The sequence below is a fragment of the Limulus polyphemus genome, unplaced genomic scaffold, assembly GCF_000517525.1.
Source record: "Limulus polyphemus unplaced genomic scaffold, Limulus_polyphemus-2.1.2 Scaffold57, whole genome shotgun sequence".
NCBI classification, from domain to species: Eukaryota; Metazoa; Arthropoda; class Merostomata; order Xiphosura; family Limulidae; genus Limulus; species Limulus polyphemus.
Genome location: NW_013665667.1, coordinates 1,332,946 through 1,350,246, shown reverse-complemented (window position 1 = coordinate 1,350,246; position 17,301 = coordinate 1,332,946). Strand labels below are relative to the sequence as shown.

Below are 17,301 nucleotides of genomic sequence, written 5' to 3'. Positions count from 1 at the left end.
TGGTGTGACAGGGATTCGAACCCGCGAACCTCAGATCGGGCACTCTATGAAACTGACTCAAACAATTACCAATATTTAAGAGCTAAAAATCCAAATGGTATAATTCAAGTTTTCTTCTAAGTAATTCCAACCTCATGTAAAGACTGCGAAAGTGATGAACGAATCATGGATTGATAAGATCACGAAGAATTCGGGATAGGTTAAAATAAGAGAAAAAATTAAAATTTTTCATAGCCGACTAAATTTTCATTGAATAAAATACTTTTACATATCCAAAAAAAATCTTCTATGGAAAAGTTATTGAATTTTTTGTTGTTGTTAAGAATCCAATTAAGTCTGAATTGAGCATGTTTTGTTTATTTTTATTTTACTGTTGTTTTCTGAAATTCGGTGTAAATGAAATATTGTAATAATTATAAGAATATAAGTTATACGTTATTCTAGCTTCTCTATAGATAAAAATGTTGATTTGATTCTATTAATGACGAAATATTTGTTGATATTTATTATCTGATGTTATGATTTAAGGTTAGAGAACTACACGCGAAATCTGAGGGTTGAGAATTCGAATACTGTCTCCTAACATGCTCGCCATTTCAGCCTGGGTGGGGCGTTGTAATGTTACGGTCAATCCCGCTATTTGTTGGTAAAGAGTAGCCCAAGAGTTAGCAGTAGGTAGTGTTGACTAGCTGTCTTCCCTGTAGTCTATTACTTAAAAATTAGGGTCAGCTAACACAGATGACCATCGAGTAGCTTTGCAAACAAAGTTACTTTTTAAGTAAAAAAATTAAATTTCATGACTTTTAATATGAATACATTGGCAAAGATCTATATCATAATCACACATATAAAATATATCTAATATACTTATGACGAATATTTATATATTTGCAGCTCCTTAGAAATCTTTAAAACAGAGATATATATAATTATACTTGGAAAAGAAAGGAGGGAGTTTGGCTTTTTTGTTTTTTATATAAAACAATATATTAATTTAGGTTTTGGAAAAAAACCCATTAAGTCTACCAGAGAAAATTGGAGCAAGGACTTCCCGATCGAAATACTGATTAGTAATACAGTGCTTTGTAAGAGTTTTCACTCCTGCAAAGTTCCACATTTTTTGCCGTCTGAGCTTGTAATCATGAAACTTTCATATGGGAATTTTATATTTACAATCTACTCCAAACTGAGAAAGCTAAAAAAACAAACAAAACAACAACGCTGGTATCATGTAAGTAAGTTAGATTTTCAAAGAAAATTAGAATATTCTCAACTGCATAACCATTCAACCCCTTTTATACGGCAATCCTAAATCAGTTCAGGTACAAAATATTAGTTTGAAAGGTCACACAATTAGTGTAATGGTCTCTGTCTGTGTGCAATCAAAGTGGTTTAACTTGACTTCAGAGTAAACGCATCTGTTCAAGCCATAACTCATATAGTGATACGACAAACCAACCATGAAGACCAAGAAGCTTTCCAAACAAGTCAGGGATAAAGTGGTAGAGAAGCATAGATTAGGTGAAGGTTATAAAAAATGTCAAAGTTTCTGATTATCCCTTTGAATACGGTGAAGTCCATCATTAAAAAGTGGAATGTGCTTCATACCACCCAATCACTATTTAGATCAGGCAGCCCTTCCAAACTAAGCAGCCAGGCAAGCAGGAAACTGGTTAGGGATGCCACTGTGAAGCCAACAGTGACTTTGAAAGATTTGTAAAGTTCCATGTCTGAGATGGGAGTTCGTGTTTATACATCGACAATATCTTGGTCCCTACACAAAGCTGGCCTGTATGAGAGAGTGGCAAGAAAGAAGTCATTACTGAAAAAGAATCATCTTAAATCTAGTTTGTGACAAAGCATATAAATGATACTGCAGACATGTGGCAGACAAGACAAAAAATTATCTTTTTTTTTGGTCTAAATTTAAAGCGTTATGTCTGGCGCAAGCCCAACACAGCACATCACTCAGTCAACACCATCCCCACTGTCAAGCATGGTGGTGGCAGCATCATATTGTGGGGATGCTTCTCATCAGCAGGGACTGTGAAGCTTGTCAGGACTGAGGGGAATATTGACGGTGCAAAGTACAGGCGAATCCTAGAGGAAAACCTGCTTGAGTCAGACAAGAACCTAAAACTAGGTCGAAAATGTACATTTCAGCAGTACAAAACCAAAGCCACACTGGAGTGGTTTCAAAAAAAGAAAGTGAATGTCTTGGAGTAGCCCAGTCAAAGTCCTGACTTGAATCCAATGTAACATTTATGACGAGACATGAAGATTGCAGTCCATCAACGATCCCCAACGAACTTGTCAGAATTGGAGCAATTTTGCCAGGAAGACTGGGCAAAAATTACACCATCCTATTGTGCAAAGCTGGTAGAGACCTGTCCAAAAAGACTCACAGCAGTAATTACTGCCAAAGATGCTTCCATCAAGTACTGACTTAGGGGTTGAATACTTATGCAATCAGTAAATTTCAATTTATATATTTTCTTTGCAGGTTTTCCTGACATTCAACCTCCTTCACACATAACAGTGATAAGTTTGATCATTAGAGTTTTGAATAAAAACAAGCTCATAGAAAACATTATTTACATTATCTGTATTTCATCAAAATGTGACATTATTGGTAGGGGTGAATATTCTTGCAAGGCACTGTACAATTAATTAGGTGATGTATACTTTTTTGTATGAAGTAGATTTTGTAGATTTAATTTTTATCTATATAAAAAACCTTGCGGTTGACGTAAGTGATTGCATCTAATCAATGCAGAGTGACATCTTTTAGAAAACAACTTTTCACAAACGTCAAACTAGTTTAATTTCCTGCTTCAGTAGACTAACAACATAGAAGTTGTTTAAACTTTCTTATTTGCAAACCTTCCCAAAATGAAAATGGAGTGTTTTAATTAGATAAAATATCTTGAGACATGAAATGCTGCTAACACTAGAACGGTTTGTTTTGGTTTGGCAAATACTTAAACTTGAAGACGAAATCAAGACACGTTAACGCATAGAAAAGTACAGAAAACAATCTGCAGGCACATACACGTGGTATAAGTAAATAATATGTATCGTAGGCTGATGGGAAGATTTCTTGATGTTTGAATTTGAAAAATATGTTTATCTACAAGTGTTTAAGCTGATAGGAGAGTAGATGACTGGTTTCCGATGATATGGGTATATATATATATATGTACAAACTTGCAGCTCTGCAGGTTGGTAAGAAAGAGGGTGGCTGGGAAGATGGGTGAGCGGCTTTTTAAATAAGCATAAATCAGCATCTTTGCAGGCTTATAAGTTAATAATTTGGCTACTTATATTATGCAAACTGTATATGTAATTTATTAACATATTGATTTGATAAAACACTAAAACGCAGCTCCTGAAACTAATATAAGTTCTGTCCAATCTCCCTATACTAGCCATTGCATGTTTTAAATGTGTAGTCGTTTTTTTTTGTTTGTTTTATAGGGATGCCATCCAGCCTCTATACTGGTCATGAACAGTCAGTGGAAGTTCAGTCTTGGGAGATGTATACAGATATTTGTTATATCACATGTATATTTAAAACAACAATATTCGAAACAACTTTGTAGCTGTGAATTATTTGAATCTTTTATGTATAACATTCACAAAGCATAACCAGAGAGACACTCAGTGGAGCGCATACCTCCGCCACGCAGCGTTGATCATATTCGTCTCTAAAAAAATACGGAAATACGTCTGTATATATGTCGTTATCAACGAATACGGATTGTTTTTAGCAGAATAATGAGGAATAATATTCTACATATGTCCACTAAGTTTCATCAAAATCCTATTGTTTTGTATTGAGTTATAGAGCAAAAATAGTGTAAAAAGAATCGGTCCCTATGTTAACAGATAGGGATTTTTTGGACTTTCTTGACCTTGATCTTTGATCTGGACCCTCCAAAACCTAATAACTTCTAAGTTTAGTCATATTCCAAATATGCACTAAGTTTCGTCCAAATTAATCAACCACTTTCGATAAATCTTGCCGAAAAACACACACACACAGAGGTGAAAACATAATCTCCGTCCACCTTCTGTGGCGGAAGTAATTATAGCATTAAAAACCACTCCTTACTTCTTTCATAGATTATTGTCAAGGAACTCAAGATGTATCTTGAGTTTATATACAATTTTATATCTATATTATATAGATATGAATCTCTAGAATATCATACCCTTATATATACATATATGTTTTATATTTCGGATCTATCTTATCAAAACTTATAAAAGTTATTTGTACCAATCTCAACCAAACTTGGTAGGGTGAAACATTGGACCAAAGGGCATGTCATAGATCGGTTATTACCCCACCCCACCCATTGTCCGCAGTTTTAATTAACATACCCTTTTCGTGGGGTAATATCAACTAGTATATTTTCACTAGCTTCACTTATGTACGATCGCAGTCACACACACACATATACGTATACATATAATCCCATTTTTACATACAAAACCCTTTTAAAATAGAGCTACGTTTGCGTCTAGAATTCAGTTAGCCTAGCACTGTTTGGCTAGTAAGGTTCTTATTTATAATGTTTACAGGGGAGAGGTACTTAGGGCTTGGTTCATAATATATTATGTAACTCTGTATTTTGCTCATCAGTTCACGTCTAATAATATTTTTCTTATAATATTGAAGCTAGATATCCAGGAGTATGTCTGATAGTGTTGGCATGTTTGATTAGTTGTGTAGAAATATCGAGTTTGTTGATCGTAGGACTCTAAATGCTTTCCTTAAAATATAGTTTCTTATTTGCTGTAGTTTGTTGATGTGTGTTTTTAATACATTTATCTATGTTATACAGAAATATTCTACGACTGTTTTTATGTATGTTCTGTATGTTTGTTGCCAGTCAGACTCCTAAGGGAACTCGCTTCTTCAAAATTCTGTTTTTTATTATATTAATGTGTGGTATCCAGTTTAATTTTGAGTCAAATGTAATCCCTAAGAATTTTGCTGATGTTTCTACCTGTAAGACAGTTCCGTTTAGACATGACTGTGGTATTTTTTTGTCCGATTTTGTAAATAATATTATTTGTGTTTTGTGCGCATTAATTTTAATTATCCACTTATTGCAATACAAATCTATCAATTCCCTTCTAAGGAGGCCTGGTGGTTAGGGCTCTCGACTTTTCATGGGGACGTTATAATGTGACGATCAATCCCACTATTCATTGGTAAACGTGTAGCCAAAGAGTTGGCGGTGGGTGGTGTTGACACTCTAGTCTATCACTACTAAATTAGGGATGGCTAATGCAGATAACCCTCGTGTAAGTTTGAGCGAAATTTATAACAAACCAACCAAACATTTCTAATGATGTGATTTCTTCTATTTCCTAAGTGTATGGCTTTATATATTGAAACATAGTAATATAAGCTGTAAGTTAGCTCATATCTCTGATGAAGCCATGGTGTTATGGAAGGCTAATACAGAAAAGAATGTTGTTTTAGCTACTGGTCCAATATCAATTTAATTTACATAAATAATGAACAACAGAAGTGTTAAGATAAAACAGAGAAACACTGCTAATCACTTTCGTAGAATCCCGTGTAAAACTGCTCATTTATTATCAGTGAACCAATCTTCCTGTTCACGTTTTTATCCTTTCACTTACGCCAATAAGGATCTAACCCCGAATTAGCTTATTGCGTGACACCTTATCAAAGCCTTTTTTAAATTCATAACAACAGAGCTTGCAGGAAATTAATAATACTTTGTCTCCAGCTTTTCTGAGTAAACAATGTGTTTGGTACTTTTGGAGAGGCACCGCACAAAGAAATAATAATAGTTCACCCATGGAAGCAATGGAGTTGTGTGTTTTATAAAGTGAAAGTATACAACATCCTTTGGAGTGATCTACCCCTATAGAAGCATAACATTTCCAAAAGAATTCTAGCAGATCAGTGAGAGAAGAAATATCTTCTAAAAACCATCCTAAGTGTTATTTATCAATCTCTAATATTTAAGATGATCCACCAATTGATTCCCAACAACAGATTCCCTTGTGCAACTTCCAACAGGAATCAACTGGCAGACACGTTACTTCTTCAGTTTTGGTAAAGACGTAACGTCTTAAAGTTTTCTTACATAATAACTTTCCTACGGCATTGTTCAAAAGCCAACATTTTCTCGAAACTTTCATTTTGTTTATCCAAAGCGATAAACTTAGATTTAATATCCCAAGCTTATAGAATGCCACAGTCTCCTCTTTGCCTTAATGACAATTCTTTTCATAATTTTATTCTTATTTTAGAAACCTCGTTGTTGTCCTCTTCACAATAAGCTCAACTCTTATCGCTTAACAGCATGTTACCTATCTATTCACTTTGGATTTGTTAACTAGTTAAACACAAAGTTCTGATAGGAATAAGCTCCTTTTCGGCTTGTTTAATTTAATCAGTAACAACCTCCCAAGCATCATTTTTCACTTATCCTCTCCACCCACCTAAAGGTTTTCTAATTTCAGAAAGCCAGACTCTACAGCTATTGAAAGTGCTTTCAGGATCTTAAATAATTTCAAATGTAATAATATCACAAACACCTGTACTCAAGTCCTCCTTCAGAATATTTTTTAAAACTTCATTCTTCTAAGTACTAAAAAAGAAAAAATTAAAGCCAACATCTTACCGAGTGGTTTTTTACATTTTGAATGAGAAAACGACATTACATGATCTGCAGAAATTGAAAGCTCTTTATGGAGGAAGATAAACTTACCAATTTAATTCCTTTGAATTCAAGTCCACTGTATTATAAATCCTACTCCTAAAATTATATTGCAATAATTTTCATCAACCCTGCCAAGAAAGTTATATTTATATATAAAGCAATAAACGTTTTTATTGCCCTGATCTGTGATGAATCTAAACACCAACACTCAGTACAGTATCACCATTTTTATTAAATCAGATCTCTTCAGCAAATTCAGCCCATCTCCAAAAACGTCAAAATAACTCATCTTTTATGTTCTTACTATTCCTACGAGAAACGTAAGAATTCTTAAGATTCAAATTTTTAAATTTTTTGTTTGTTTTTTTTAACCGCAGAGCTACGCAACAGATTTATCTGCGGTCTGTTCACTACGGGGAATCGAATCCCGTATTTTAGCGTTGTAAGTTTGTAAATTTTACCGTTGATCTTCTGGGAGACCTCTTTGTTTAAGAAACTCTCTTTAATATCGATTACATTTATAATGCTTAGCAGTTATCAATGCCTCCAATTGCAGCATTTTATTACAACAACTTCTGGTATTTATTTAAATGACAGTTTTTTTGGCAGTTTATCAACTCAATTTATAGTCAGATCTGAGGGCACAATTTCAATTGAAGTCTATGTTATTTCTGTCCAACTCATCAGATATTCTTTTACTTATAAGTTGAATTGAAACAATTTGCAATGAAGTTGTTTTAAGTCTTCAATATACATTCTGCTTTTCAGTCTAAGTATACTCGACCTTTAACATGTCTTGTTTTCTACCATTAAGAGCAAATTTGACCATCGAATTTTATACTTGCCAGTTACTCATTTAATTCCAGTAACCTCTAAAGGAGCCTGTATATATATATATACGCCCTGGTGAAAAACAAATATCAAACTTTTTTCTTTTTCTCTATTTAATGAATTTCCCGCGACGAAGACCTCTGAATTATTTCATCCCTTATCATTAGCCAAGGGCTGAAACTTGACAGAAATATCAATTCGTTGCTTAGCGTCTATTTTTTTTTTACCGGGCTAACTTATTATTAGTAGTCTTACATCAAATATCAACCTGTACAATTTAGAAAACTTGTTCCGTATTACCTATCTTTGTTATGTTATTTCTAGTCCGATAATTATATCATAAAGTTACTTGCAAGCGTAGGGGACATTAGGTGGTTGAATTGATGACGCACAGGAATAACGATAATCTCGAAAGCAGATGCATATCATATATCGTTACAGAAAAAAAAGAATACAATAATAATAATAATAAACTGTTCCATTTACCGTAGAAAACAGACTTTAAATGAAATTTGTGTAGCTTTTGGTAACAAAAAAAATAAAATAGAATAAAATAAAAAAGCCAGCAGGTAAAAGCTAAAATTGCATTTAATGAATAGACTTCAATAAAATCTGTTATACCTATCAATATTAACCAACGATAACAAGATACTGGGAACGAAGAAAAGTGGTCTATATACTAGGATGTTTTGTTTGTAGTTAAACGCAAAGCTACACAATGGGCTAGCTGCACTGTGCCTACCGCAGGTATAGCGCTTTGCCACTGGGGCGTGGGGGAGCAGCTACCAGAAAGAAAGAATCTTCGACTAAAGCCGGAATAACTAAAATAAAGTATAGAAGAAGCATATGTTGGCTACCATTAGCCAACAAAGTATAAGCAATTCGTACTATCTTGAATGATCCTTGAAAAAACTTTTGACTAAAGTTTAAAAAAAGATACTTAGGAACTAAGCTTTTCCAGGTTTATTTATTTATTAATAGTTTTATTCTAATCTATATACTAGTGGCAACCAATGAATAAGGTAGATTAGCTATCTAATTACAACAAATATTCCACGAACTGGGCTACATTTATTGTTAATAACAATACAATCTAAAACCTTAACTACCTACCGATAGCCAACAATATGCAAACAAAATAGGTTTATTTATCCGTTATGAAAATAAATGAATAAAAATATCTACTTACAACAAACAGTATACGAGCCAAGCTATAGGGGCAGTTTCAGAATATTTGAAAACGATGTTCTGAGATGGCTCTAGATACATTTTGCCATACAAGTCATTAACTGATGACATTTCGTGAAAGCCAGTGCTTCGTTGCATAATATTACTCTGTTAGCGAATTAGGCTTGATTAATTGTTTTTTTTTTATATTTATATTTTTTCTAAAATATTTGAGAAATCTAAAAAGGGGTGGATCAGGATTCTAAGAACCTGGATCCGTCTTTGTAAGGTGAACTATTAATAATTAAACGTGTTTTAATTATCTGTGACAAACCCACATCATGGAAAGTCACCTTGTGTGTAGTGAAAATAGTTTCCGTTGAACCCCGAAATATCATTTCCAATTCTGAATACATTGAGTACCTACTCCATTTTCACCGAATTCTTTCAGGACTCATGTAAGACGATATGTCCTCTTGAGGAAGCAAAGTTTACACTAGAAATAACAACATTTATATATGTGGTACACTCATTTGCATAGTTCAATATTTTCTACATCCAATGCAGCAGCTATATTTCTGTTAAGTTTATTTGTTTGTCTGTTAAATTTCGCGCAAAGCTATTCGAGGGCTATCTGCGATAGGCGACCCTAATTTTGAAGAAAAGACAGCTGGTGAACACCACCCACTACGAGCTTTTGATCTACTTTTTTGACAACAAAAGTGGGATTGGCTGTCACATTACAACGCCTCCACGATTGAAAGGGAGATGAAGTTCGTTATTTGGGATTCGAACCCGCGACTCACATATTGCGAATCGGGAGCTCTAATCACCAGTTCTATAAAGTAAAATACCTAATTTTACTCTCTTAAAAAATATATTAAATCAAAAATATACGAAGCATCTCGCTTATTTCCATACGCATTTATAGCTTTTTGTTTCAACGACTGTAATTAAAAATATTAATATTATTCTTAATTTCTTATAAGTATTCTAATTAATTTCGAGCTAGTTTGAAAATACATTAGTCAACTTAAATTGATTTACTTAGTTTATTTGCTCTGTTATATACGTGGTCGAGCAGCCTTTCTCTCTACTGCTTTATCCTGGTAAAAGTCCAGTCCCCTCTTATTTACATTCAGATTTTATGTGAAGGGTCAACAACATTGCAGTAAGTGATATGACTTTGGTTTATTTTTATAAGTATGTACAATAACATATAGTTTTCAGCACAAATATCTGTCTTTGAAATTCACTCTCCCTTCCCAAAACAAACAAACAAGCTTTTTTGTATATGTTACTTTGTGATACCGTATAAAATATGTTTTTTTTCCTAATGAATAGACACGTTTTTGATGACTGTTTGTTTGTTTTGTAATTAAGCACAAACTATACAATGGGCTATCTGTGCTCTGCCCACCACGGGTATCGAAACCCGGATTCTAGTGTTGTAAGTCCGCAGACATACAGCTGTGCCGCTGGGGGGGGTATTTTTAATGATTCTTCGTTTCTTTTAATACAATGTAAAACTAGTTTTTTGTTTAATAATGGTTGGAGATGGCTTGAATGGGTAATGAAGAGAAACTTTAATATAAGTTTAACATAACAGCAAATGTACAACGTTTCGACAAGGTTTTGTCATCATCAAAATTTGAATTCATCTAGTTTTTGTTTGTTTGTAATTAAGCAAAAAGCACAAACCCGGATCCTAGCGTTGTAACTCCGCAGACATACCGCTGTGCCACTGCATTTACCACTTGGGGTAAAAATAACCGACTGTAGTATTTACGAGTTAATTAACTATTCTATTTATGTTATTTTGTAATTTACATCGGTTTTATAAATCCTTTTTTTTTATGCTTAATGATAAAAGTTAACCAAATGGGTTATACTACTGATAAAACAAAGAAAATCTATGCCCCCCCAGTGGCACAGCGGTATGTCTGCGGACTCACATCGCTAGAAACCGGGTTTCGATACTCGTGGTGGGCAGAGCACAGATAGCCCTCGTGTAGCTTTGTGCATAATAATAAAAAAAAACCTATATAGTAGCTTTAGGATTACTAGTTTGTTGTAAAGGTATTTTATTGTAATTTATATGCACAGCGCAAGAACTTAAAAAAATGCTGAGGAAGATATTGTTTGTGTGAGTCTTGTTCTTTGCTATGGTTGGGTTGGTTTAGTTAATGCATTTAAAATGTTAGTAGAACAAAGGTACTACATTATTGAATAGATAAATAGGTTGGTTAAGATTTGTATTATATAGCGATCTATATTGCTTGGCCTACTATAAGTTAGATCTAAACAAGATTTAACAAAATAGTAAAAATAATGCAAACGTTTTAGGTATATTTAATTATCTTTGATGGCGGAACCGCTAATTGTTTTAGTTTTGTTTTCAATTTCAAGATCCTTTATCATAGCGGGTATCCCTTCTGATTACCTCACATATCAGTTTTGTACAGTCTTTGCCAAAATATTTGTTGAATTTCGCTAAAAAAAGGCCAATATCAGTGCTTTATAACAGTAAACTTTCCAGAGGTTTAGACAAATAAATATATTGGAGTTCATTTTATTCCAAAAATTAAAACTGTTGTGTCTACGAACAATTCAAGAGCAAGGCTTGAAAGTGAGTGTTGTGACGGATTTATTATTATATATTTATTTTAAAATAGATGTTTGCTTAAATTAAATTTATATTTAGAAATGTACATAACTTACACTGTTAAGTATGTATTGCGAAACTCTCGCCTATTCTCTAAAGTTGTAGAAGATTTTCGAGCGTAAGAATCAACAATATATGTGTGTACGTAAGCGCTAGTGTTAGCGTCAGTATTGTTTTACGTAAAACTGAAATTTCGAGAAAATTTCCACACGCTAATAAATATAACCAACGCGCTAAAAAAGAATATCTATTATTGGATTGCTGTAAATTGTAATTGGTGTGTTATAAATTTCGTAAGCTATAACTGTGATTAACATTTATTAATCGGGAATTTCAGATATATTGATCAGGAACGTTTATAAATCTCGAACATTACAAATCCTTCAGCTTCAGTAGATTCACTTCTGACATAAGTACTTTTACGAAGATATAATAACTTCAATGGTAAAATAAACTCGACCTGTAATCGGTGTGTGATCAGTGAGAACTATAGAGCTAGTTAGCTCCCAGTTAAGTGAATTGTACCTACATCAACTCAAGATTAACTCGCTCATCGTGAACCTTCGATAAGATATCACGGAAGTTCTAGACTAGAAAGAAGACTTTGTATTGCTTGTAACTTTGTATATAAATCGTTATTTGTAACAACTATTTGTATTAACTGTTATTGTAAATTGTATTGTTGTTTATACATTAAAACATATTTGAGTTAAAAAAGAAACTGTATGTATCAATCTTGTTGGCAAGTATCATAAATTGGATACATATCGGCATTTATTTAACTTCTAAATCTAAAATACAATCTAACTCAATTTCAAGCTATTTGAAATTGTAATACGTAACAGCGTTTTCTTAATGTTTCACGTTTTGAATTATGTATGTTTCTAGAAGGTTTTCAGGTTTTCTTCTGCCACTTACGTAAGCAACACATCTCAAAAAACAACATGAGAATTTTAAGCAGTGTCTAAAGTTTAGAAATGAAAAGTCAAAAAGTCTTAGCCCATCAATCTACTGGTAGTGCATTTTCTTTATTAATAATAATATTCAGTGCATGACTTACAATACAAGTAAACCTAAACTATTCTGTATGGTATTTTAGTTGCATTAACTCATTACAGTTAACGTATTGTTGTAACGTGTTCTATCTTGGGACGAGTTCTTTTGGATTATCTGATAAAATTAATGCGAACTTTAGACCACGTAACAATAACAAACTAGTTTATTTCTTCCTTAACGTTTGCTCCAGGCTACTTTCACTTGTAGTTGAAGGCCTAAGTGCACAAACAACGTGTCAACAAGAATTCCGAAACTAATGGTAAGTACGCCTAACGTAAAATTAATAAATATACTTACAGAAGTTCTTCACTAATCGTTGAGTAACTGAGTAGACCCGATAAAACTCACTCATATCACTGAACTGTAAACAACTTTTCTTATACGTAACTCACAAACTCTCTGAATACTCATTAACTTCACTTAATGACTATTCATATTTGCCTCCCCCATTAGCACAGCGGCATGTCTGCGGAATTACAACGCTACAAGCCGAGTTTCGATACCCGTGGTGGGTAGAGCACAGATAGCCCATTGTGTAGTTTGTGCTTAATTTAAATTTTCAAACAATTTGTATTCAGGCCCGCCGACAGGGGGGGGGGGGCAAAGGGGCAACTGCCCAAGGGCCCGGGCGAATGAAACCTGGTGATGCCGTAAAGCCCGCAAATCATCTTTAGGCTATGTCTTCATTTAATGATAAAAACCATAGTTTTGGCTTTTCTTTGCATATAGACGCTTGATACATTAAGAACGACTGAAATAATATTTGAGTAATAATTAATATGTATTTGTTACTTTATAGATTTAATAGATATTTGTTGTTACTTTATTAACGTTTTTACGCTTATACTGTGAGGTAAAAACGGCTGCTGTTATGATTTTGTCTGGTTTATGAGCTCGTTGCTGTCCTAATTTCGGATCTTCTTATTAATAAATTATTGAAAATGTTAAAAATGAGAGAGAGAAAAAGTGGCCCGGGGAGGATGTTTGCCCCGGGGCCTGTGCTGGTTCTCGACGTTCCTGTTTGCATTGAAAAATAATCTACTCTCATCTCTAGATATTAGTTGAAACTTCTCGATTATTACATTATCATGGTTAGCAGTTCCCTCTAGCAAACAACGAAATTATAGCATTGAAAATCTAGCTTACAACACTATATTTTTATAAGTTTTAAATAATACATAACATGGAGGCTATACTAATATATTTCTCTGAATTATTCAGCTAGAATGCTGTTTAAGATAACCAGAAAGAAATAAGAAGACAAATCTATTATTTCATTCACAAAGTTTCGAAGATGTGAATGTTGTTATGGTGTAGAAAATTATACAACAATGTAAACAATGAGACCACTATAAGCTTACTATGATATTATTATGACATTAGTTTCAAGTCAGATTTAATCTGTTTGGTAAATGCAGATTTGCTCCAACAGCTAAATTTAAGTTTAAATGATATTAATATGCAAGCATCGACGTTGTAGTGTAAGTCTACCAAACATAAATAAATTTATAAATATGAAAAAGTTTAATACTCAATCTACTACTACTAGTCTAACTCAACTGTAAGTGTAATCCATACTGAGTATTTGTTTAGGCTTAACCTACATATCGATCGTGTATAAACGTAAACAATGAAAAAATATAATCGTTTGCATCAACATGTTTTCTGAACGGTATCTTTAGAGAGGACAAAGAAAAATAATACTTCCTTTCTCATTTCATCCAATAACATAACACACATTAACGGTAGGCATGATAATAATTTTGAATGACGAAAAGTGATTACAGCGCTACCTATTTAAGGAATTTCCATTTCAAAAATTGCGAAATCGAAAGCTTACTAAAGTTCACATAATTACATAATTTCTAATAATTACTTTTCGTTAGTAAAACTGAAACATATTTCGTATTATGTTTAACTCGTGCCATTTAGATTGGGGCAGAAACTATTATAAATATGTCTCAAACATTGACCGTGTTTTATTCCACGTAACGTCTATACAAAAATATTGAGCGTGGGTATTGCAACCCCATGGTCAAGAGCGCAGACCTAAAGCTTCCTTGTACAACTTTTACAGCGTTTTGTACGTGAGAAAATCGTTCTTTTAAGAACGACACATAGGAAAATATCATGCATGGTTTCATGTATTTGCTTCGAAAAACAATACTTTTTATTTCTCTTAAGAAAGATCATCATAACTTATACGATTGTTCTCTAAATATGATTACTAAGAAAAGTTGTCACATATGTTGCTAATCATAAATATTTCCTTCAAAACGTCAGCATTTGTAGACTGAAGATCATTAGGAAATTGTTGTTGGTACTAAAAATAATTTTTGGTACATTTACAATAATTTAATTTTTTTTTCGTAAACAAACCTTATCGTTCTGTATCTTTTCATCTTGTAAAACATTGAGCCAGTTACAACATATTACATATACGCTGTACATTAAATCGGCCTATACTGTGGAGTATAAGCATAATAGAAACCATTATATGGTGTAATACGTTTTTAATATAGATATTCTATTTACATTTTCATTGGACAACCGTTTACTATGCCTATGCTTTATTATAATGTACATTTTTATATACTAATATCCATATTTTATTACATGGATATATATAGTAAATATATATTTGTCTGAAACCTAGAATTATTTTCTTTTTCGCAATCCATTTGTGATGTGAAAGTATAAATATATTATACGTAATTTTAATTCCTTTGCGAATTCATTGTTTTGGATAACATTCTGAAACATTGAATTAGAATGAACATTCTTCAAAACTCGTAAATTGTTGATATGAATTTACAAAATATTCTTGATGTGTGCCCTTGAATAGCGTATTAGTTCTTAAGTTTCGATTTTACATATATGTTTTTTTCTGAAAAACAAAACTTATAAGCCCCCCCCCCCCCAGTGGCACAGCGGCATGTCTGCGGACTTACAACGCTAGAAACCGGGTTTCGATACCCGTGTTGGGTAGAGCACAGATAGCTCATTGTGTAGCTTTGTGCATAAATTCAAACAAACAACCAAAGCTAATAAATAACAAGGTAAATAGATCGACGCACGCGTTGCGAAAATATGTAAGAAAGATAGAAACGTTGTTATGTTCTACTGCTAGAATAAAATGTACATCGACGTTAATGCTATAATGATAACGTGAAAGGTATATCGCATAATCGCAATATCATATAAAAACGTGATGGGAATGTTATCTTCTACACAAAAGACGAGGGAAAGCACGTCTGTTTCCTTCTGCGCTTTCAGTCAAATAAAAAGGAAAAAATTGATTTGGTAACTCAAGGAATATTATCACATTTTCGATGGTTGAAGTGTCCTTCCGAACGTGACCAGTTATCCCTTAATATCAAATGGCAACATATATCACCTTCTGTGGTTCTTACACATTGTATTTCCATATGGTTTGACGACGATATATAATGCGAAACCGCAACCAAAAAAGATGTCTTTGTAACGAGCTCGTATCATGCTAATAATCTACATAATTTGTAAATGAATTATTAACTTATATATTTTTTGTTTCTGACGTAGATTTACGAAAATTATATATATATATATATCGGTTGTTTGTTTGTTAAGCATAAAACTACACAATGGGCTGTCTATGCTATGTCCCCAGACTCATCATTGTGCCACTAGGGGACATGCATACATTATATGCAAAAATAAGCTAGTGGAGTGTAAGATCTAAAAATACGCTGCTTTAACTTCCAGCCCGATATCTCGGGTTCTCATATCAGAAAAATGACATCAAATTTCGAAAAAAAATATTTGTGATGCCTCCCTTCAAACTCCCTCCAAAATGAAATTGAATTGAAAGTTTATATTTTAAAACTTTCTTTTAATGCAAGTTTTATTTACATTTGTTTTGGATGAAGTAATTAAAAATAATTGAAACTGTTACCCTTAATTTTCGGTTTTTGCCTCCTCATGCAATTATTAATATTGAGACAGTGGAAATCGTTAAATTCTTGCCTGTGCATATACAGCTTGTCAGTAGACGAAACTTGGCCATTAACTTGTAGACTTTGCACTAATTTCATGCTTATTTTAAGGTGAAATAGCTTGAAAGCAATGAATTTCTCAAGAACTGTAAACTTGAACTATTCGCATATTTTACAATTTTCAAGATTTTAAAATAGTAAATATATAGTTGTCTGAAACCTAGAATTGTTTTCTTTCTCGCAATCTATTTGCCGTTATCTATTAATTTTTATTAATCAAGGTCAGCTTGACATTATACTCGGCCCCGGGCTTTAAAAAAGTAACATTCTATTCTGTTCACAACGTCAATATTTTCAGGCTACTTGTAATCTATGTAATCAGGTTTTCAAGAGATTTAGCGAGTATAATTTCATAGGGGTTTTCTACTTTAGAAGTTATCTGACAGTCCACAGGCAGGGTGAGTTTGACTAGTTTCAAACACTAAATCAGCTATTGAATTATTTCATGCGAAACAAGATTTTGCGTCTGAAACATAACATCAGACTAAAGTCTTTGCCAAATCTATATCAATCCTTTTACGTTAGATTAAACCAAAACATTCAATGTTTGTTGGTGTAATTACGATACTAGCGCGCCCTATTACCATGTTTCTAACAAGCATTAGTCACCACATAGACTATATTTAGGAGTAGTCAAAAAAAAAAAAGAAGAAAAAAAGAAAAGTTTTTAGTTTTTCTAATTTTGATAAAGTAAATTTGTACAGATATACACATGCAACTACAATGTGCTTTTTCTTCGGCGAAATGGCGATATTAATTATTGAAAGTTAGCCTACTCAGTTGTTTGTTACTGAAAGCAGAAAAGGAAGTAACTTAAAGTAATTCAGATAACCAA

The 17,301-nt window shown here is 33.1% G+C and overlaps 1 protein-coding gene across 2 annotated transcripts in view; it reads right to left on the bottom strand.

The window, feature by feature from the left end:
* The window catches only part of LOC106464042, a 110,010-nt gene that overhangs the window by 84,447 nt on the left and 8,262 nt on the right, over positions 1-17,301 (bottom strand). The gene's annotated exons all lie outside the window — the stretch shown is intronic.